This window comes from Triturus cristatus, chromosome 1_1 (genome assembly GCF_964204655.1).
Source record: "Triturus cristatus chromosome 1_1, aTriCri1.1, whole genome shotgun sequence".
Taxonomy (NCBI): Eukaryota; Metazoa; Chordata; class Amphibia; order Caudata; family Salamandridae; genus Triturus; species Triturus cristatus.
In genome coordinates this window covers 9,900,390-9,922,776 of record NC_140579.1, presented here as the reverse complement: position 1 = coordinate 9,922,776, position 22,387 = coordinate 9,900,390, and the positions used below count along the sequence as shown (strand labels likewise).

General features: G+C 43.3%; 1 long non-coding RNA gene across 2 annotated transcripts in view; it reads right to left on the bottom strand.

Moving 5' to 3' along the window:
- The window catches only part of LOC146869112 (uncharacterized), a 43,361-nt gene that overhangs the window by 6,041 nt on the left and 14,933 nt on the right, over positions 1-22,387 (bottom strand). The window contains exon 2 of one of the 2 annotated variants that reach the window (XR_014963330.1): positions 3,726-6,101. The exons of the other annotated variant lie outside the window; for it this stretch is intronic. This is a non-coding gene — a long non-coding RNA (uncharacterized LOC146869112). Of the gene's footprint in view, positions 1-3,725; positions 6,102-22,387 lie in introns of those variants that run through there. 2 annotated transcript variants of the gene reach the window in all.

The window sequence follows — 22,387 nt, the reverse complement described above, 5'->3', positions numbered from 1 at the left end:
GCTAAGGCCGTAGCTGCAACAGATTTTAGGCACGCAGGCAAAGCCTGGGCTACTGGGTCCAATGTACTAGAAAAATAAGCACAGGGCTTGTGTTTTCCTGCATGATCTTGTCTGAGGACAGATAGTGCTGTTCCATCCTGCTCTGTCACAAAAAGCATAAAAGATTTGTTGTAATCAGGGGTCGCTAAAACTGGTGCTTGACATAAAGCTCTTTTTAATTCTTCAAATGCCACAGTGTGTTCTTGTGTCCAAGGGAGGACATTAGTAGAAGCTGCCTCCTATGTCGTCAACTGTATTAGGGGCTTGGCTATGTAAGCATACTGGGGAATCCACTGCCTGCAATATGAAGTGAGGCCAATGAATGCATGTACCTCCTTTTGTGTCTTGGGCTGTGAAAGGCCAGAAATCAATTGAATACGTTCCGGTGTCAGTCGCCTACCGTCCTTGGACAGCAAGTGCCCAAGGTACGCCACTTGCTGTTTACAGAATTGTAACTTCGAAGGGGACACTTTGTGCCCCTTGTCAGCCAGAAAGTGTAAAACCGTTAGTGATGCATCTTCGCAGTCAGTTTCTGATCTTGCTGTGATGAGAATGTCATCTACGTACTGTATCAGCGCTGTAGTGGTAGGCATATGAATACTGTCTAGTTGTCGTTTGAGTGCCTGACTGTAGATGCTAGGACTCTCTGTGAAGCCCTGTGGTGCTCTTGTGAATCTGAAGCTGCGGCCTTTTAAACTGAAGCCAAAAAGATATTGGCTGTCTGGATGATTTGGGATACTGAAAAATGCGTTCTTCAGATCGATAACTGTAAAGAACGTAGCCTCTGCGTCAATAGCAGTCAATAATGAAGAAATGTCCGGGACCACCGGGTACTGTGGGACTACACATTTGTTCAATTCTCGCAGGTCCACAACTAATCTATAGACAGGTGGTGCTTTGGGATCAGTTCGCTTAAGAATAGGAAGAACAGGTGAGTTGCATACGTTTGAATCAGTCTCCACCACCACCCCTTGTGCAATGAGTTCGTCGATTAATTTCAGTAACCCTACTTCAGCCTCAGGTGGGATCTTGTATTGTCGTATCCGTGGCAGCACTACTCCTGCTTTGAGGGTGACCTGGTGTGGTGTAATGTTCATGAAACCTACGTCAGTCGGACCTTGAGCCCATAGGTGCTGTGGTACATTTTGGAGCCTGATGTCAAAATCTTTTATTACAAAATGTCCCTTGAAATCACGTAAATACAGTCGCACTCCTTCTGGCGAGCAACAGATAATTGCTTCCAGTTCCTTTAATGTCTTTATACCAAGTAAGTTTTCTGGACATGATTTAGTAAGCAGTAAGTCTGTTGTATGTATCAGTGGACCAACTCCTAAAGAGACTGGTTCCGAAACTTCATTAATAATTGGCTTTCCTGAAAAACCCAGGGATATGCTCTTTGAGCCCGAGAGGGGTGCCCCTGGAACCTCGGAATGACTGATGGTAGTTCTACTCGCCCCAGTGTCAATCAAAAACTTTTTATCCTGTCCCAGTAAACATGCATGTACATAGGGACCCTCTTGGTCCACAGGAACTGGAATAAGGGGCAAGTCGAATTCCCTCTCTAGGCTGTTTCATGAATATGCTTGGTATTCTGGATAGTTAGGTTGAGCGTGCTGATACATTTGTGCTGTAGCGTGGGTGGGTGCAGGTGCATGGACTGGCGGTGGCGGCGGTGGAAACGTATCTGATGTCTGATGTGTATTATTTCCCTTGGGAGGATATGGACGTGGCTTTGTTTTACCTGTAGCTATATTGTGTTTCAGGACTGCACATTCATTTACGTAGTGGCCTGGCTTCTTGCAATAATTACAGTTCCCTTTAACTGGTGTCGCGCTACTCTTGTTCGTGTTTGTGTTTGCCGGTGCCGATTGGGCCACCAGCATCTTCATCTTTGTGTCTTTCATGCGTCTTTTCCTGGTCGTGTTCTTCTCTAATTCTGTTCTGGTGATATTGTAACATTTGTAACATTTGTGAAGGGCTGTTTGCTTGCCAAGTACTCTCAACCTTCAGTACCCTATACTTAATCTCGGGTAGGGAATTTTCTACTAGTTTGCTCACGAAAAGATGGGGATATGATTCGCTACCGGGCTTAAGGCCACTATTGATAGTAAAACATTTCTCAAAAAAACCTAGAGTAAAAATCGCTTGTGTCCTCGTCTGGTTTCTGCTTACAGGCTGAAATAGCATCCCAGTCTTCCTTTTTAGTAACTAATAATCTAGGCAAAACTTGTACAAGGAATTCAGGTAATTCTTGGCTCTGGCTGCATCCTCTCTTTCCAACACATCCCAGCTAATCTTTTTCTCTCCCACCTCCCAGTCCTTTGCTTTAAGCTTCTCGTAAATACCAGCAGGCAATAGTACTTTCAATAATTTTAGAATGTCAGCATATGTATACTCTCCTAAGCGGAGGATGTCTTTTAGTTCTCGGTGAAAACCCCCCGGGTCTTTATCATGGGAGGGCGACATCTTTTTCATTTCCAGTATCTCTAATTTCGACAAGGGGGTGTAGACATACACCCGTTGTAGCACATTGTTTGTATCTTTTACAGGATGAACCTCTCGTAGGGGGTTCAGCTTGTCGTATAACTGTCGCCTATCATGGGGTGGAGCGGGAAGCAGGGACCTAGTCACGAATTCTATATATTTGTGTCGCTGATCTAGGATGACATTAATCAATTCAGTACCCATGTTCGTCCACCTGTCTAGTACTATGTCGTCCAGCAACTTATACAATAGACCGGGATCAGAATATTGACTCTCATACAATGTAATCAAATGTTGGACCATGTAAATACCAGCTATGCGCTGTTCGTTTGGTGGGAGGCTCAAGAACGTTTGGGCTACTATATCATTATTATATGTATCATATTGGGACACCCACAGGGTGGCTGACCGTGCTAATTCTTTTTCGGTCGGGGTAAGGGGCTGGTCGTTACCTATCCATCTATTCAGGGCCTTTTCGGTAGTTTGGAATAAACTTTCAAGGGAATATCTTTCTTTTATAGCCGTTCCCTGTTTACGGTAATTGAGGCCCTTGGGCCTCTCGAACCGTCGGGCATGGCCCACGTTCAGTACTTTGTCTTTGTCCCCGCCTTCGTCATCAGAGGATGACTCAGCCTTTCCGTCCGGTCCTGCTTCGTGTGAGGCTATTATTGCCTTTCGGATTTTGGTCAACATGCTGTCTGTCTGTCCTGATTTATCATGCTGACCGGCATCTATGCGATCACTCCAACCTATATAACAAGGGTGTACGTCCCCGTCACCTTCGTCTTTTTCCCTGATCAGACAGTTAATTAGGAAACGAAGGATATAGTTCTTAATAATTACTTTTCTGTTTTGTGTGGCCTCTGCTATGCACTCAGGACCTTCCCCTGTTCTTATGAAATTGTACATTTTCTTTAGGTTTTTATCCATATCTGGTAATTTTTCCAAATATGCGACTGCTTGTCTAAGTCTTAGTGAAATCACGAGCATATTGCCCTTTCCTGGATCTGGATCGTATATACATTCGGAGATGTCTACTTTTACAGTCGGCCCCCCCCCCCCGATGCTGTCCCGGATCCCTCCCCGCCGTCCTCGAGGTCCTGGAGCTGGGCCTGTGTTGGGGGTGCAGGGAAAGATCCGTCTAGGTATGCTGGTGGGGATTCCTCTAGGTAGGCGGTAACAAACGCTTTGGATGCTGTTGGTTTTATTTTTCGGGGTACTTGTGGTGGCACTCTAACGGGTCTTTCTACTGGGGCCACTCTTGCTAGTTCCTCGGAAAGGACGGGATAAATACCAGCAACGACAGTATTTCTTTCTCTTTCAGCCTGTTCTCTTTTTACCCGCTCCCCTTCCTCCTGTAACTTCTTTTCTTTGGCTTTTTCAGACTCCTGTCTACTTCTCTCTGCTTTGTGGAACTCTTTCTCTGTTCTTCTATGTGACTCCTTGCGCCAAAACTCAATGGCATCCTTCTGAGCAGGTCTACATTTTCTCTTCCATAGCTCTTCCTCTACCTTCATAATGCATTCCGCATCCCACGTTCCCGTGATAGGCCATCTATACTGTGTCTCTAAATCCTTCGTGTAATCTACCCATAGCTCTAAAAACAACACGGCCTCTAAACCATGTTTACAGTACATGAAATGTCCAGGTGTGTCTCTAGGAGGAATGTTAACTGATTCCTCTAATACACCTTTCCTAGTACCTATTTTACGCAGTTTCGAAAACAACGGCATGTTGAAATGTAACCAAAAACAAAATCACAATGAAACAATCTTACATACAAACCTGACACATTCAAACCTAACTGAACCTGACTAAGACCATAACATTCATACAGTTGAATCGGTGCACCTGAATACTTGAATGACTCTATGCATGCACTTGTATACTTGAATACTTGAAAACTCTGTGCACTGGAATACAGCACAACCATACCGGTCTCACGAGTGAGACACGTCTTTACCGTGTTCATTAAATGAACCCGTCTTTATGCAACCCCCATGAAACTCACCGGGAAGCAGAACTTGAAGGCCTCGGACACTCGACGCTGCGCATGCGCGGGAATGGCGGATCTTTGGCGGATCTCTAGAAACCTCGGACACAGCTCTCTCGCAGGGTGGGCTCTGGGTCGGGACGATCCGCAATCCTCACTGCCTCGTATGGATGCCTGGTCGCAGTCCGTCTCCTCCGTTGGCCTGAGGGAGTTGGCGGGAAAACCCGCGACTTGTACACTTGAAGTCCGTCACGGCTGTAGAAGGGGGCAAAACTGGACCTTCATCTCCGGCGCGTGGGGAAGGGGATTCGTCCCTATTCGGGCACCATATAAATGTCGTAAATAAAGTATTACGCACTCATAATTTCTATAGGTATCAATAGGATCATGCATAAAGCAAGAGGCTGAGTCCGTGGTATCAGGTTCAAAAGGGCTTTATTCCAATAACTCGAGTTATAGGGAGAATGGTTCCATCACCACAAGGGATCAGGAAGGGTCTTCTGAAACTTTATTCACAGAGTACAGTATATATACATTCAATATTATACGTAAGCAGGAGCGCTTCAGGCAGAGCAAGAGAAAATGAGATAAGAGCATGTGGGCGTGTAAGTAGGCGTGAAGGTGGGTGTCCATGTGGGCGTCCACTTGATGAGTCATAGGTGAGTGTCATAGGTGGGTGGGTACCTGGAGGGGGTTGCGTGACTGGAACTTTGCCTTACTTGTGCTCAACTCGAGCATGATGTGTAACTGACGTGTAACTGGGGAAAGGTTGCTGTGCAGTCGGGGAGTCTGGAAGAGAGGCCTTCAGTGTCAGGACGACCAGCACATCTTGTATTATCTGATATCTAAAGTCCGGAGCAGGAACTGATCTGTGACATAGGTTGCCCATCACCAAGAGCCGATGTGGCTTCTATTTCTTTATTCACTGCGTGGGCCTTACATGGGGGCTATGGGCTTTTCACTGACGTGAGCTTTGCAATCACTGAAAGGGAGACAGAAAGGCTCTATCCTTTGCAGGCGGGTTTTGTTTATTCCTCCTTTTCCAGGCAGGAATGTGATTCAGTAGGAGTAAGCAGATAACCGTGCTCAATACTATCTCGGCACCCCGGACTGGGCCCTTTTGGCTGAGGCCCAAGTGTGCGAGGCCAAGGATACGCAGCTGCAGCTCTCAGAGCGTCTGAGGCCTGAAACCTCTTTTCGGGCTCCGGCTGAGCCACAAAATGGGCTTTCATGAAAATGGCACGAGTGCAGGAAAACTTGATGTAAAACGTGTAGGCCTCAGTGCAGATTTGTCGTTTCTCTCATGGGAGACTTGATGGCAGGCCACGTTATAGCATAGGCATCATGGTTGACAGGCCATGGAGGGAAAATGCATGGTGTACATTCATGTACACGAAACGTTGGGGAACACATAGGGGACACATAGGCCTTGTCATAATCTTTATTTTCTCAGGTGGTCAAATCGGTCTGCCACTAAGCGTATCTTGGAGTCAATAGTATGCAAGCTTTGCTGGAGGTCCAGAAACATGGAGAAAACATCCGGTCCGAGCCCCCCTCAGCGTGGGAGCTCCGCAACTGATCTCCCCTACAAGTGAAGGATAACACAGAATCCAAAATTAACGGAATGCAAGGATCTGTAGTACATTACAACAACGCTACCACAGGTATTCCAAAACACAAAGAGGTCTTCAATAGTTTTCTTCAATACCCCAAAAAGAAGGGAAAACACAATCCAGACCAAGTGTTCTCTTTGCGGCTTAAATAATGAATGCTGGACTTTAGTACCCCTCCTCCAGCAAAACGTAGGAAGGCATCACCTGAGGTATTCCTGCAATCTCGCTATTAATTCATAGTGAGAGTGAGAACAGTTCCAGGATACGCGTTTCTAAACAAAATGGTCACAACATTTCCTCCCGCATGAGACTATAAAGAACAAAGCGTCTCGCCAACGGGAGGAACTTGGAAACATGCTCCGGATACTCCGTGGCACTTGGACACCAGAGAAAACAACAGAAACAATCCGGCGCACATTTGCACCCTTACCTGACGTACTTCTTCCTACAGCGGGAACCACGGGATAATCGGCGTCGGCTCACAGGCGCCATCGGCAGATATGCAGGTCCGCTGACAGCACGTCGGATAGCGTGCAACGTCAGCTCACGTGATGACCGCGTGAAAGGGAATGACCGGAATTGTAGTTTCTCGTCCTTTTGATCTCCGTTTGCACTGTTCGTGCGAGTATTCTCGGTGAGCCCTGACCGCACCAAAATCAGACCCAAAGCAAAAGGAACTTTATATAAATCCAGATACAGGACGTGTTCTGACTAAGTCACTCAAACGCAAACCTGAGTCTGAGGACACCCATTTCTTCATTCCTTTCAATAGAAAGAATGTGGGTTCTGACTCCTCCCCTCCTATTCTTTCTCCACATTCTCCTGCACCACCTTTTCCACCTTTGCATCATTTGCAGATTACACCAACTAACTCTCCACCACCACCTGATGATGGAGATTGGGGGGGGGGGGACAATTTACTGTTCGACCCCTGGCAGGATTATCACACAGATTCACCTACAGATAACGACCCAGATCTTTACCCTGCAGAGCCTTCCCTTCCTGATGACAATGTAGGATATCTAGAATTACTTGCTAGAGCTGCGGAATGTCGTAGGGTACAGTTACACAAGGAATCTTTAGAGGAAGATTTCCAATTTAAAACACTCTGTACCACACAAAGGGATAGTCACACTCTACTTCCTTTAGAAATTACATATATGAGAGGGTCTTATTTGCATCAAAATTATGGTTAGTGCTCTAAAAAACTAAAATGAGGACATATTTTCTGAGTTTTCAAATAGCGACAAAGCACTTTTAAATTATTTGTTATCTTTGTTTTTTTATCCAGTTGACCACTTGATTAAATGTTGCACTTAGGTGTTACTTCCAGAGCTGCAGCCTTTGCAACTGGGGAACCAGGTTGGAGTTTCTGCTTCAGCTCAACATTCTGTGATTCTGGTCAAATCACTTAATCTCCCCATGTCTACAACCAAAATGAATTTGATCTTGTGTGGTGTAACCAATGCTCATGTAAAGCACTCCAATACCTGAGAAGTCTGCACTATATAAAACTGCAAAAACACAAAAAATAAGTGTTTCGCACACTTCTGTCATTGGGCTACATCTGGGTGATATTTGTGCTGCATGTGGGCTCTTTTGTCTCTGGTGGCCATCTTGGGAGATTTATTTGTTATGAAGTTTCCTAATTTCCTCATTTACTGCAGTCTCCTCAGTAGGAAATGCTGTCAGTTTTTTACTTTGATTCCATCAAGAAGGTATTCAGATATGTCACACATTTGCCATAAATTCTGAATGTTAGCACTCTAGTTGCTCATTAGATCACTGTAGTAAAGCTGCTGCTCACCACGGAAGTCTGCTGCTGGTATTAAAAGTGCATATTTCAGTCTGCATGTCAGAATTTTGTTTATGAAATAGAAGAGGATTTGAGAAGTCACTCAAAATGTGCCCTAATTGTTCTTTCTGCAGCACTAATCATACTTTCTATGGCAAAATGAACCCTCTCACTTTGTTCCTTTTTAAATTTAAATGTTTTAAGTGTTACCAGTTTATTCCAATCAAGATGGCTTCAGGTGTGCCATACGTTTATCATAAGTAGGACTGTTAGCGCTCTAGTTGTACTTTGGAACACTCTGGGAAGCTGCAGTAGAACACAAAGGAATCAACTGACAGTCTCTGCCCTTGTTGGATGTACATGTTTTACTGAGAATGCCAGACTTCACACTCACATGACTGAGAAAGATAATGTGAATTTACAGAAAATATGCTCTCAGTTTAGCTTATAGATCACCTTCCAAACCTCTGTGGGAAAAGCATGAGAAAATAGTTTTCTCTCAAACATGATTCATGATATCACAGCAGAAGGCATTTCACATGGTAAAATCACCTTAGAACACACCACAATTCCTAAAATGAGTATGGTACCATCAACAAATGATTTATAATGTAACTAAAGTCTTAAAACCTTCTATTAACTGCAATGCTTTTTAATGAGGTGCTATCCTGTATATTGGTCCCAAGATGGCTGCCAACACTTCTTGGATGAAGTGCTGACAGCCAATCAGATCTCACGATGAGATGCGTGGTTATGTGATTTTACTTTTGATTTTCTCACGAACTACTGAACAGATTTACACCATTTAAGCAAAAAGCACAACTCTGAACCAAGGTCTATCTTTCTGCCACATTTAGTGTAATTCCGTTCAGCAGTTCGGGCTGTAGCTGCGGCTAAAGGTCCTGTGGGAAATTGCATGGGGAAAACACGTTTTGGGACCCCCCTTTTTTCTCAGCCCCCGCTACACGAATCATCCCGAGACTTTCTGGATAGGAGCGGACCGGAGCTGGGCAAAAGTTTTGAGAATTTCACGAAGATTCTTCAACGGGCGCCAAAGTTATTCCAAATAGAATGTTGCGGATTTCCTAAGGTTATATATATATATAACAATATAGCATGTAGGTGATCCCACCTGTATCCATTGAAGTGATGGAAACGCCAATAAGCTCTCATCATCAATATCTCCAACCACTCTACAGAGGGCAGAGGGGAGGAGGAACAGTCATGGAATACTGCCCGAAGGGCCTAAGTACCAGCATCCCTCTCTTCTAGGTAAATGAACCTGGTATATTCCTTACAAAGCCCGTCATTCGACTGTGAAAAGTATCACAACTAAGACGTGAAATAGAAAAAATAAGGTGATGTGTGTAAAGGACCTAACGCTACGGAGTGGGATCAGGAGCGGGACAGGTGGCCAACGTATCACAAATGTACATTTAGTGCCTCATCTGCGTTCATCCCATTTGGGATTTTAGAATCGAGTAAGATGATACACCTCGATTCTAATCTCCTAAGTGATAGCTGCCTGTTCCCTCCTCTGGGGTTTTTGGGGACATTGTCAATCACAAAGAAGAAGAGATCTTGAGCTTTACCTCCACGGCATGTGTTCATGTGTCTGGCGACTGGATAAGGACGGTCATCATTAGTGATGGCCCTAAGATGTCATATACGTACATGGACGGGGTGTATGGTCCTTCCCACGTATTGTTTGGCACACGTGCATTGGAGAACGCATACTGCAAAATCTGTTTTGCAAGTGTACTGCCTCGAATTTCATAGGGTGTTTGTCTAAATGGCAAAGGGACTGTTCCAGTGTTCACTCCATGCTTGCATGCTTTACATTTAAAGCATTTGTGAAACCCTCTTTGTGGTGTGAGCCAGCTTGTTCCCTTCTCTATTGTTAGAGCGTTGCAGACGAGCTCCTGGCGCATTGATTTAGCTCTTCTGAATGCTATCGGGGAAGCTTTTGCGCATGTAGGGCCAATGACTGGATCGCTTCGAACTATCTGCCAGCGCTTGTGTAATATTTTACGGAGATTAGCATGGTAAGCGTGGAAGCCTGTAATCAGTCCAGGTGTATTGATTTTAGCAAAAAATCAGATCTTCCCTTATTATGTTAGCACTTTTCTGTTCAGCGGTGGCTAATGTTTTGGCGCTATACCCTCTACACTTCAATGTTTTGAACAGGCCCTCTGTAGACTGTTTCAACCCTTCTTGTGTGCTGCAATTACGCTACATTTGGTTAAAAATGTTTGATGAATGAGTTGCCCAAAGTTGCGTTGAATCCATTCACAGGTTCTATTTTGCATTAAAATCGTTTTTTAGTAATATCTTTTTTTGGGGTATTTTGTGGCACTTTCTAAAAAACAAGTTTATTTAAATGTATATACACAGTAGGTAATATCCAGATGAGCCACAAATGAGCCTGACAGCGGTTACAAGCCTATTTGAGGGCAGATTTGGATTTAAAGGTGCCTCACCACTGATGCAGGAGATTTTGTAAAAGACGTGACTATCCGAGTCTCTCAGCTGTTTAAAGCCCATAGGTGGATACAACCGGCTTGACATACATGGGAAGTGGTGTGAAATGCAAATGGATGAATTGTTGAATTCAAACGCTCTTGTGGAGGATCACGACAATGTGCTGAATTGATGTAAATCTTCAATTGCCGTCAGATAAGGACCGTTCAGGGGGTGATTTTGTAAATTGAAAACCAGTGTTGCTTATGTGGCTAAGGCACTTGTGGGTGTAATTTTTGCATAATCTTTGCACAATTCATGAATTATGTTATGATTGTGTGTCATTTTATTGTATTCAATTTATTTATTCAGGATTTACTGAATAATTATATGATTTGGAGTCTTCTCCATATGAAATATGGGAGAAAAATCCCCAAGGTTAAGGGCGACATGAGATATGCCACAATGTCTGACATAGTAACACCGAGAAACCAGCATTGTATTTAGTCCTTACTTGATTGATGCAATGTAATTGCAACCAATGACGTTTGTCGTTTGTTAAAAGGTGAAAAATACGAGTGGTAACTGACATTGACGAAGTCCAGGTGGCTGAAACGCGTTTGTTAGTTTGTACTTTCTAGTGGAGCTGGAATACATTTATCGAATGAAATAGGAGCCGGAGTGCGCCGTTTTGTATGTCCTGCGACTACGCTGTTGAAATTTTGCCACGGAACTGCCTTTGGGTACTGCTCACCCGTTGTGCTGAGAGCGGCAGATGAGATGTGGTTTGCGGTATTGGATATATATGAGAGCAGGAGATGAAAGGTGGTTTGCGTTATTGGATATATATATATATATATATATATATATATATATATATTATGAAGTAATCCCAATGCCACGACAGCCACTCCGGCGGAACACAAGGGCACAGACTCCGAAAGCTGGTGTGAACAAGGATGGAAATTTATTCACACATCAGAAAGTCCAACATGACGCATTTCGGCTGCCAAATATGCAGTCTTGATCACATCTATATATATATCCACAACAAAGACTCCATGAAGGGGGCCCCTAACCCTGCAGGGCGGCTTCTGCTTACGGGAATGGAGAGACCCGTTAAGGCACGACATGCACACAAGGAAGGAAACACAGAAGCCCGATGCTGGATTCCATCAAAGCATTTATTTCTCAGGGAGAAGGCAGACGTTTGAAGTCCTTACGCGTGTCACGTGGCTCAACATTTTCCTGCAAATACCAGCATGCACCATTGTTGTTGTTTCAGCTCTGTATTGTGGTGCGCATATATAATATATACATCTACTTAGTGATATTTAGGTTCTTTTTTCAATGTTGGTAGGTAATGCTAATTTTTGTAGGCAGTATTGTTTTGACTAATATATAATTTATTGGGGTCAATAGTAAATATTTTGGTGATGTTATAATGTATTTATATTTCATTTAAACATGTGAATGAAAGGGTCTAGGTTTATTTTTTTTAAAAATTATGTAAAAATAGATTTTTAATATTTATTAATGACAATTCAATTATTTTGGTGGTATTGTAGTCAATATTGTGTGAATAAATAAGACAGATTATATGTTTATTTACAGGTGATGATATTTTTTCCAATAATTGCATTTGATATAAGTAAAAAATTATATTTTTAATAATGATATTTGTGTTCTCAATGTTTGTTGTTTTACTAGTTAAGTTTAGGAAGTCGATATTTTTGTGATTGATATTTATTTTCTGATATTTTTTGTGTTTTGAAATTGTATGCATCATTACTCTGTCAGGTATTCTTTCAGCGCCACTGCTGCTGGAGCCTCTGACCATTTCTGCAAGTGGCCCATTTATCAGCTGTATTTTCAACCTGATGTGGGAGCAGCAAGCACACTGTGCTTGGAGAAAGATCTGTAGCTCTTATTTAATTTCCTTTGTGGTTAAAGGCAATTGACGGGCTATCCATCCAACACATTGCACTGTTTTGGCTGTCCTTCAATGGCCATGCTCATTGGAAATAAAGGAAGGACTTTTCACCGGCCGCTTGTTGCTCAGATGGCTATCGCGATAGTGAAGGAGGTGGAAAAGAGTCCTTGTTCCCTGAAATATGTGTTGGAGGTGCCACTGGCACAAATTAACCACTGAGGCTACTGCACTGATGTCTGACTTACTCATGCACATATTGGAGTTATTTCCTGTCCCTGTGTTGCATTTGGCTCCTGCCTATATCCTATTCCCTTCATTTTGTTGGATGTTGCTGTGTACTTCTGCCTACTCCCTCTTTTTTGTCCAACACAATTCTCCCTCTCTTCATACTTTTCTTCTATGTGTTTTTCTTGGTTTTTAGAGTTGGGTGTATTACCCATGCAATTATAGAATGAGCTATACTCCTGTTACTGTCTTTTTACTAGTTTTTTTTGCCACTATTAGCCATTACTGAACTGCTCTTTTGCATTTTACTGCACATGACCCTGCGCATGTCATGGATGATAGGTGCTATTGATAGTTATTTAAATATATGGAGTTTTATGCTATATATTGTCCTATGCCATTGAAATTGAATTGGTAAAAAATACAAAGGAAAGTGTTTGAAAAGTTTGCATACCTGCTTATCATGCTTGGCAAACGACTGGGCAGGATTCTTTTTCTTTAATCAGCCCTTTTGTAGGAAGTCTATTCTAAAACCAGAAGGCAGATGCTTCCAATAAGAGCGCATCTCATTCTATACTGAGATGTTCCTTCCAGACCCTGGCTTCACATTTATTTGATGAAGCGAGTAAGTGATAAGCCTCTTAAATTACATACATACATATTGAGGAAATATGCACTCTTTGGACGGTCTGCCCTATTTATAGATCCCTGCCTGCCTGGCGGGGACCCCATTGTAGTGAAGGCCACCGTTCGTAGCACTGAAAATTTGATCAGCAGGTCCTGCAACACACTTTTATTGGGGGAGAAAATACCTCCTAAGGCACAAGATATTTTCTTAATACACAAAACATAATGGCCTGACCCAAAGTGATTTTTCTCACTGCATGTAGTGGCCATTCTACATTTTCCCTGCCCGTGTCGGCTATGCATCTCCTTGTGGACATATGCAGATGAAAATAAGTGGTGGTTGCCAAGCCTTCAATAGGGTTGAACTGCTGTCACTATAACATGATGGCCCCTTTCTAGATGGGCAGCCAGGTCAAAGGCTGACGCTGGTGGAGCCAGAGAAGGTTCTGTCATTGTAAAACTAGTGCTTTTCTCGAGTGGGGTCTCTGTGAGTTTGGCGCGGCTGGAGAACTATTCATTTATATCAGTGGCCCTGCCCTAACAAACTCTAGATAAGGCCCTAAAGTTCCAGTTAAGGGATTTTAATTCTGGGAGTTTTTTTTGCCAAATTGTTTTAAAAAAATGAATCGTGAGTTGTAACCTTTCAAATGTTATGGGTATGTATATCATGTTTGGAGAGGCTCCGTTGCTGGTGTGTAGTCAGAAGCCAGTATCCAAGGTTCAATATGCAAAATAATCTGGAGGTATACCATAGAAAGATGAAACATCTTGCACACTAGTATGATATTCATCTGTACCAAGAATGATATTCTTCGGTACCGAGGCTAGAAGAATCTCACAGGCTTACTGGGACCCACTTCGATGGAGGTAGGCTGCTTACATGTAGGGTCTCCCCAAAAAGGTTTTGCTAACTAATACTTTTATAGCACACAGTCCAAACACTCCACTCCATAGCAATGTATATTCAAGCTCTTGCCCCTTGGGGGAACTGGGGATCAGCTTCCGGAGCCTGGAATCTTCACCGGAAAGCATTTTGGCATTCATCCACAGAGACTAAGCAGCAAGTCAAGTTCCCCCTAAGGGACTCTTTGCCCTTTTAAAGAGTTCAAAAGAATGAAATACTGATGTCAAGCGCTAAAAGCATTGGCTGTGGTTTAACACTCAAGCGACCATAAAAAATGTGTAAGGTATGGACTGCTTTGAATTGCATTTATCATGATTTACTTGGGAGTCGATGGGCCAGACCTGTGTCCTTTCTGTGACCCCACCCCTTAGTTAAGTTCCTAAAGCTCACAAGGTATTAACATGAGCGAATTCCAGGTTTGCCATTGTAGGAGAGACTGTGCGCGATATTGATCACACTCTGTCACCAGCCTTTCCATGTTCTGGGGTTTGCTAGTTGGTTTCTTCAATAATCAAAACACTGTACTATTTTTTGGGAGCAGGTGAAACAGAATGTCTAATGCATATACAGGGAGCACTTAGATTTAGAATGGTCCTGATGAATGCCATGAGACCGAAGCAACGAGATGGCTGAAACATGTTGACCGACTGACACCAGGGACATAATCTATCACTAGATCAGTTTCACTATGGGATCCCCATTACAAAATAAAATAGCTCCCTTGACTTTACAAGGTATTGCTCAGTGGTGAAACATGCCTCTGATTGAGGGTGATATTCCCTTAAAAAACACTGGATGGTTGTTTATTTTAAGAGGGGCGGGTTACTTTTAGGTTGAGTCGTCATGCATACCCTGCACAGGTCACCTCTCTGATGTTTGTGAAATGATTTTTGGTTGGGAAGTTCGGTGACCCCTCTTATTTCATCACTCCTCTTGTGCTTTTGATCTGACCCAACCAATAGTAAGCAGTGGGAGGGCTCTGAGCCCCCTGTAAGCTAACAAAATGTCTTGCAAGCGACACACAAGCTCTATATCAGGCGAGACGCAAAAAAAAATAGCTGATATGGTGAGATGGAGCTCTAATACTGTCTGCAAGGTTGAAAAATCAAAGCTACATTAACACAATTTAGAACATTCTATTAAGCAGCAACATATTTCCCAGTCCTACCGATCTAGGGCCCGATTCACAAAGGTAAACGTAGACCAAACCTCCAAGTTTACGACTTTGGTAATTCACAAAGGGCATTTATGAGTAGTATCTTTATGTCTGCACAAGAGGTTAAGGTCCGGCCTGATTGTGGACGTAAAGATAGTACTTGTAAATTCCCTTTGTGGATTTCCAAAGTCAAAAACATAAACGTTTAGACCAAGCGTCTAGATTTACCTTTGTGAATCGGGCCCCAGATGGTAGCCTTTTGATTTTATGTCTGGTTTGCTAACAACACCTTGGGGGCGTTCGGAAGGTTTCCCTGGGAATGTGTTTTTCCCCATTGCTTATCAGTGGCTTTCTCTTTTGTAACTCACATTTGCTGGCCTTATTTGTTTTAGGCTGACCAGCTTGAGTTCATCCCTTCTATGGCCAATACCCTATCTACTGTATTCTTCCACCATTGCTCTCTTTCTGTAAATAGTCCTTTAAATCTTTTTCTTATCTTGTCACATTTTTGCTGTGCATTCAAAGACAGAGGTCAAATGGCAGGCTCTGTCTTCTGAAGGAGGTTGGTGTTTACTTTTATTTCTGGCTACTGTGGGTGTGCTGGAGGAAGACTGTACAATGTTATTTTTTCTACGGCACAAAATCGAAATGTGCAAATATTTCAGAATGTGTCAGTATTAGGAAAGCACAAATGAAGCACATTTATGGCAATTCTGAAGTATGGTGTAAACAAATATTTTAATGCAATCAAATCAAGACGCTAACTGATGACATTTCCACACATTTGTGTTTGTGCTCTGTATACCTTTATCAGTAAAACGGTATGTTTATGCAAATGTAATGCTGATTTCAATTGAAGATATGTTGTCTGTAATGACAGAGGGCTACCCCATCATGCATTCTCTACTTTACCTCACTTCACTCTACTCTGCACCACTCCATGCCTCTGCACTCTACTCTGCACCACTCTACTCTATGCAATGCATTCTACACCACTGAACTCCACTGTGTACCTCTGCCTTCTTTACCACTGCACTCTACACCCCTCCAGCCTAGGCCCGCCACTCTATTCTTAACCACTCCACTCTATGCCACTCTACTCTATTCCTCTCTTCTATGCAACAATCCACTCTATGCCACTGCATTCTACACCAATGCACTTTACTTTGTACCACTCCACTTTATGCCAATCCACTCTACGCCACTCTGATCTACTCTGCATTACTGTGCTCAATGCCATTGCACTCTACACCACTCTACTCTATGCCACTGAACTCTATACCACTACACTCTGCACCACTCCACTCTACCATGCACCACATCATTCTACGCCACTTCACTCTACTCTGAAACAATCTACTCCACACCACTGCACTCTGCTCCACTGCAATTTACGCTTCACCACTCCACTCTGCTCCACTCTACTCTACTCTGCACCACTACTCTACATGACTGTTCTATGCTCGAACCACTTCACTGTACTCCAATGCACTCTACACCACTTTACTTAAAACTAATGCACTCTATGGCAATCTACTCTGCACCACTGCACTCTGTCCCACTATACTCCACTCAGCAGCACTCCATGCCACTACACTCTACGTCACTCTGCTAAACATAGTACTCTGTCACTGCACTCTATGCCACTCTATTCTACTTTGCACCACTGTACTCTATGCCACTGCTCTCTAATGCCACTGTACTCTGCACCACTCTACACCATTGCACTCTACGTCAATGCACTCTACACCACTGTGCTCTACAATACTCTACAATACACCACTGCACTCTACGACAGTCTACTCTGCAGCACTGTACTCTGCCACTGAACTCTGTCACTCTACTCTTTGCCACTGCACTGTTCTCCACTGCACTCTACTATGCACCACTCTACTCTATGCCACTCTACTGCACTCAGCGCCAGTGCACTCTATGTCACTTTACTCTACACCACTCTACTCTGCAACAGTGCACTCTACTCTGCACCACTCTATTCCACACCACTTTACACCAATGCACTGTACACCACTACACTCTACGCCACTCTACTCTGCATTGATTCACTCTATGCCAATCCATTCTAAGAAACTCTAATCTACTCTGCACCACTGCACTCAAAGACATTGCACACTACACCACAAACAAAGTAGGCCGCCAAGTTAGAAATTATGTCCCAGGCGTTGGCTTGTCAATAAGTTGCAGCCACCTCATTGCTTCACTCTGCTGTATGCTGGTGCACTCTACGACACTGCACTCTACTCTGAAACAATTTGAGTGTCGTAGAGTGCAGTGGTGTAGAGTAGAACAGCACAGAGTGCGGTGGTGTATAGAGTAGTGGCGTAGAGTACAGTGGTGCAGAGTAGAACAGAGTGCCGTAGAGTTCAGTGGCTTGGAGTGCAATGGTGTAGAGTAGAGTTTTGTAGAGTATATTGGCAGGGCAGTGGTGCACAGTAGATTGGCTTAGAGTGCTGTGGCATAGAGTCTATTGGTTTTGAGTAGTAGCATAGAGTGCATTGGCATAGAGTGCAGCAGCATAGATTAGAGTAGCGTTGAGTAGAGGGGTGCAGAGTGCAGTGCAGTGATGCAGTATAGATTGCAGTAGCGTAGAGTGCAGTAGCGCGGAGTGGAGTGGAATGGCATAGAGTGGCATAGAGTACAGTGGCGTAGAGCAAATCGTTTCAGAGTAGATTGCAGTTTTGTTGAGTGCAGTGGTATAGAGCAGACTGCAGCAATGAGGTGACTCTACACCACTGCACTCTACACTAATCTACTCGGCACCACTTCACCATACGCCACTGTACTCTACTGTAAACACTCTACACCACTCTATTTTTTTTTTTTTTTCTGTCCTCATTGCTACCATGGTTTCAGTGCCATACCAGATTACCCTACAGTCAGCTGTCTCAGTTCAATAGAACTGGCAGGGATATATGACCAAGGAAGTGAGTAGAAAATATCCCTCAGCAATTGCAGTTTCAATCTTGGAAGGCGAAGAACCAGGCATTTCCCTTCTTGTAAACCACCTTGGTGTAAGTGGCAACCAAGTCAGCCCGGGCTAGGACCAGGTATGGTACCAATGGCTAGAACACCATAATAGGGTAATCATCGGACCCGGGGAAAAAAAAAAAAAATAAATAAACCCCGGTTATTTCAGTGTACCCATGGCAACAAATACCAAAAAGCTCTTTTGCTCTGATTACCAGCCCTAGCCAGGTCCATACGTGATGTATATATGACGGAGGCCTGCCATTCGCCGAAGGAAGGAGGGGACACGTCCTTCCATTTCTTGCAGATCTCCCTTCTTGCCAACAAAATCGTATAGAACACTAAATTTTTGGCTGCACCTTGAGCTCCTTCCAAAATCCCGAAGATCACAAGAGGTAAGTCAATGTTTACTTTAACACCCAATGAAGTAGTTAAAAAGTTACTGATAGCTGCCCAGTATGACACTAAACTGGGGCAGTCAAAAAACATATGGGTGTCTGGTGCCGCCAGCAACCCACATCTGGAACAAGCAATTGAGTTACCCTCGGAAAATTTAGATAGTCTAAGAGGAGAATAATATGCCCTATGCAGTGTTAGCAAGTGGTTCCTCCGTAACCAAGAAGGCTTAACTATGCTGCACAAAAGGCCGAATGAGTCTGTCCAAAGATTTTGTAAGTTTGGGCCAGAGATTGAAGGGCTCCAAAGTGAATCAGGCAGATCAAAGACTCCATCCGTTTCCTCCAACAAAAGATTATACCACTGTGAGGTCTCCTTTTTTCCCACGGGGTTGTTCATCAAGTTGTTTATGAGCAGGCTATATCCTCCAAGTGGAAACTTATTTCTTTCTAAGGCTTGAGATTTGTAGGCCTGAGTCCAACTATGTATTTGAAGGTATTTAAGTCTTGACAGATTAGGGCCGATCTTAGCCAGAAGATGTTCCCATGAAAGCAGCTCCCCGTCAAAAAAAAGGTCTCCCCAGACCTCTAAGCCTGCGTCTCTTATTGGAGCCGCTAAAATGTCTTCAAGCCAAACAGGGTTTTCAGGGAGACCCCATAGCGGCGTCCTTTCACCAAAGTAGCTTACTTTTATCGATCTTGTGACTTTGGCCCATAATTTTGCCAAGCCTTGTAGTACCTTCAGTTTGATCTTTTTGAAGTACTTGGGGTTGCCGAATTTAAATAGAAAGGCTGATTGACTAGCTTCTTCCCCTTCTAACATGGCTGAAAACATTAGACCCACCCCGTAGTCTGTAGGTATTTTTAACAACATGCGGGAATGAGTTAACTGGAAGGCCCAAGCATATAATTTCAAGTCCGGGGCTGCCAAGCCCCCTTTGTCCCTTCGCCTTCTAAGCTTTTTCCAAGAAATCCTTGCCTGTTTGTTGTTCCAGATAAAAGATGTTATGTCTGACTGCAATTTAACTAAACAAGAATAATCAAAGTGCAAGGGAATGGTACAAAACAAAAACGAAATTTTAGGAAGGATCGACATCTTGATTAAGTTGACCCTCCCAATTAAAGATAGTGGGATATGAGACCATGAGTGTAGTAACCTACGGCATTCTTTAGCTACCGATGTTAAATTAACTTGAGCTATTTTTTCTATGTCCTTCCCTATCTGTAGACCCAAATATCTCATCGAGGAGCCCGTTTGTAAGTCTATAGCTTGCCCTTCATGATTCCAAACAAGCATCTCGGTTTTAGTATCATTAATTTCGTAACCGGAGACTTGACCAAATGAACGAGCAATCCTTAAAATTATAGGGAGTGCAGAGCCAACATCTGAGGTAAGAATAAGCACGTCGTCAGCATATAGGGCTACTTTCCTCACCCACCCTTTATACGAGAATGGCTTAATAGAAGTCTCCTCCCTCAGTTGTTGCGCAAAGGGTTCGATATAAAAATCAAACAAAAGGGGGGAAAGTGGGCAGCCCTGCCGTGTCCCCCTAGTGATGGTAACAGGGTCAGACAGATCTCCATTGACCAAGAGGCGTGCTACAAGATTATGATATAGCAAGCCAATTGCCCTACGTATCCCATCCCCCACGCCAAACTTAGCCAAGGCCCCCGACAGGTACACCCAGTTAACTCTATCGAAGGCCTTGGTCGCATCCAACGTGAGGGCGGCCAAAGGAAGGGTCCGAGCCGATGCTCTATTTTACACCATTTCACTCTATGTCACTGAAATCTAAGCCACTCTATTCTACTCTGCATCACTGTACTCTCTGCCACTGAACTCTCTGGATCTCTACTCTGGGCTGTTCTACTCTATAACATTGCACTTAATACCACGGCACTGTACTCTGCACCATTCTACTCTATGCCACTACACTGCAGTCTATGCCAATGCACTCTATGCCTCTACACTCTATGCCTCTTTAATCTACTGTGCACCACTGCAGTCTATGCCACTACACTCTATACCACTACACTCTGAGCCACTCTTCTCTATGACAATTCACTCTATCCTACTCCACTCTAATATGCACCACTGCACTCTACATCACTCCAGTTTAGGCCACTCCACTCTACACTCTACCACTCCACTATACGCCACTCCACTGTGTGCCACTCTACTCTGCAGCACTGCACTCTATGCCACGGCACTCTGCACCAATGCAGGCGACTGTGCCATTCCATTCTTCATCCGTGGCCTCCACGCCACTTCTCTATGTCACTGGACTCTACCGTTCACCGCTCCACTCTACACCACTCCACTCTGCAACACTTCACTGTATTCTGAAACAATCTATTCTATGCCACTGCACTCGATACCACTGCACTCTACGCCACTTGAATCTACGATGCGCCCCTTAGCTCTAATCTAACTTTACTCTACACCACTCTACTTTACACCACTCGCAGTATTTTGTGAACACACAGCGGCTCACAGGTTCCCCCTAGTAATTTTTACAAAGCTACATATTGGTGAACTGAAAGATTGTTGTATCATTTTTTTCAATAATTTAAGTCTTTTTGACAGGTTCCCAAACGTGTGCGACTTCTGATTGATTCTTTTCCCACTGTAGATGGCTGCCAATGTCACGTTTATAGTCTTTACTTCTAATTAAGAACATTGAGCGATTATAAATATGGGAGTACATACAATGTTCAGCTGACAGGATTTACTTCCGCAAGATGTTACGTTAGTTGATTCATTCTCCATTGGTGACTTCTTCATCCCCCTTCACAGTCTTCTTTTTTTAATTCATATTGATGCTCACTGATGTCAGATACAATTATTTCCAGTCCCATCACCATTTTCTCAAGAAGGGATCAATGTTTCTGCCATTCATCACCGGAGTCATTTTTTTTGCATAGATGAGCTCCTATTTCAGATACTCAAATTGTACTTAATCCAATGCTGATATTTACGTGTATCTTTTGTTTACTACTTTCTGAATTACAGACATCATTTATTTTACTGATTGCTGTGAGGGTCTTGTCCACTAAGCATAGAAAGTAAGTATAAATGTTTCGGATTCATCCTGGGAGTTTAGAGTTTCTCTATTTCTTTGTAAATAGACATTTTTGAGAGATCACTTTTTGGAACTGTTGCACTTATACACATCAGCACTTTTTTTTCTCTCTTGTGTCATGTGGTTATATGGCACTTTTAATTCACTGGCATTTTCAGTGTACTGTATAGGCACACAGTTATACTCAAAATATTTTTTTTCTGTTTTTTATATTTTCAGTACATGAGAGGTCATCTTTGTAATTCCAATTTATTATGATGCTCCATGTGTTGATGCCAAGTCCAAATCTTCCCAAACAAATCTACTGGATCCTTAATCTGTTGCTTGGTCTTGATGGTGTTATGATTTTAACTTTGACCAAAGTAGACTTTATGGACATTAATCTTTGTTTGTTTCATTGGATTCTGTAATTTACCAGAGAAGTTTAATGTTTGTGGGGAATTTCTATTTTGACTCTGTTATAATTGGAATTCCTGGTTGGTTGAGTTATGCACCCAGGTCAGGGTAAGCTAGATACTCACTATTATCTTATGTTACTGCAACTTGTATAGCGCACATATACCAAACGGCCTCTTAGCGCTAGGTTACTGTCCCAACACCGCCCATGATGCTTATTAATATTCTTGCTCAAAGAGCCAACTCTTCCGCATCCGTCTGAACTTCTCACAGTTTCAGGTGGTCTGGAGTTCCTGGGG